This window comes from Orycteropus afer, unplaced genomic scaffold (assembly GCF_000298275.1).
Source record: "Orycteropus afer afer isolate SDZICR_OR568_19922 unplaced genomic scaffold, OryAfe1.0 scaffold00001, whole genome shotgun sequence".
Classification (NCBI taxonomy): domain Eukaryota; kingdom Metazoa; phylum Chordata; class Mammalia; order Tubulidentata; family Orycteropodidae; genus Orycteropus; species Orycteropus afer.
The window spans coordinates 16,038,202-16,039,502 of NW_006921588.1; the positions used below are offsets into that span (position 1 = coordinate 16,038,202).

Genomic DNA, 1,301 nt, shown 5'->3' on the forward strand with positions numbered 1-1,301 from the left:
AAGTATCCAAAGTAAAGAAGCCTACAGGATTGTAATAGGGAGACATCAATTGACAAATGAGGACAACAACAAACCAAAAAGAGGGGAAAAACTGTGTCATTACAGAACTTCTAGATGGTAGGGAAGTCAAGACCTACAAGATAGAACAGACTGTTCTAAACTTGGGAAGAAAACTATAAATCACAGGGTAACCCTCAAAGGAAAATTATAAGCCTTCACATCAAAAAAGAGGACCAGCATAAATATCCAGCAAATACTAAAACAATAGCAATGAAGGAAGTGATAACACAATTCATAAACAAAATGAGCTCAGCATATAAAATTATATGGAACAAAGAAATCGATACCACAAAAAAGCACATAAAAAAAGTGACAGCAACAAATTCATATTTGCTGATAATTAACTATCTGGCAAGGGTCTTATCTCGAAGATTTGTAGCAGAAGAGTGGATGACCAAATTATGGTACATACGCATATGCTATGCAGCACTAAAGAATACTGTAGAGTCTGCAAAACACCACACAATATGGATGAACTTGGAGGACATTATGCTGAGTGAAATAAGTCAATCACAGAAGGACAAATATAGTATTAGTTTATTTTTGTGGAGGGTCAAGGAAAGGTTAATATATGGAGGGAAACTTTGTTGGTTGCCAGGGGTGGGAGGCGAGGGAAGGGAACGCTGCAAAAAAAAAAAAAAGCATTGACCCATGTCACTTTAGTTTTGTGTATTTCACTGTACACACATTATATTTCAATAAAATACAAAAAAAAAAAAAAAAATCAAATTGCCACTGCGTCCACTCCTACTCATGGCAACCCAGTGTATGTCAGAGTAGAACCGTGCTCCATAGGGTTTGCAATGCCTGATTTTTTGGAAGTAGATTGCCAAGCCTTCCTTCCAAGGTACCTCTGGGTGGACTCAAACTTCCAACCATTTGGTTAACAGCTGAGTGCACATTAACTGTTCGTACTAGACTGTTACCTGGAGATGTTGAGCCAGAGCAAGGGCAGAGGCTTGGAAGCAAGGATTTACTCATTTGAATGTGGGAATTTAATAAAAGGAAGGAATGGAACACCAAATTGAGGTTCCAAGCCTGCGTGACTGGAAGGCTGACAGAGACCTCTCCCTAAGGTAGAGAACCTGACAGTTTTACGGAGAATGTGTAAGGAGGTCAGGATGGCCTTTTCTCTTCATCTGAAACTCTCCTTGAATTCAAAACAATGTTGTTGAAAGATTTCATTACGTCAGACAGGATGAGAAATGAAATACTCTGTTTCAAGCTGCACAAAAACTGAC

General features: G+C 38.7%; 1 protein-coding gene across 1 annotated transcript in view; it reads left to right on the forward strand.

Moving 5' to 3' along the window:
• Positions 1-1,301, forward strand: part of CERKL (ceramide kinase like) — a 169,105-nt gene that overhangs the window by 108,799 nt on the left and 59,005 nt on the right. The gene's annotated exons all lie outside the window — the stretch shown is intronic.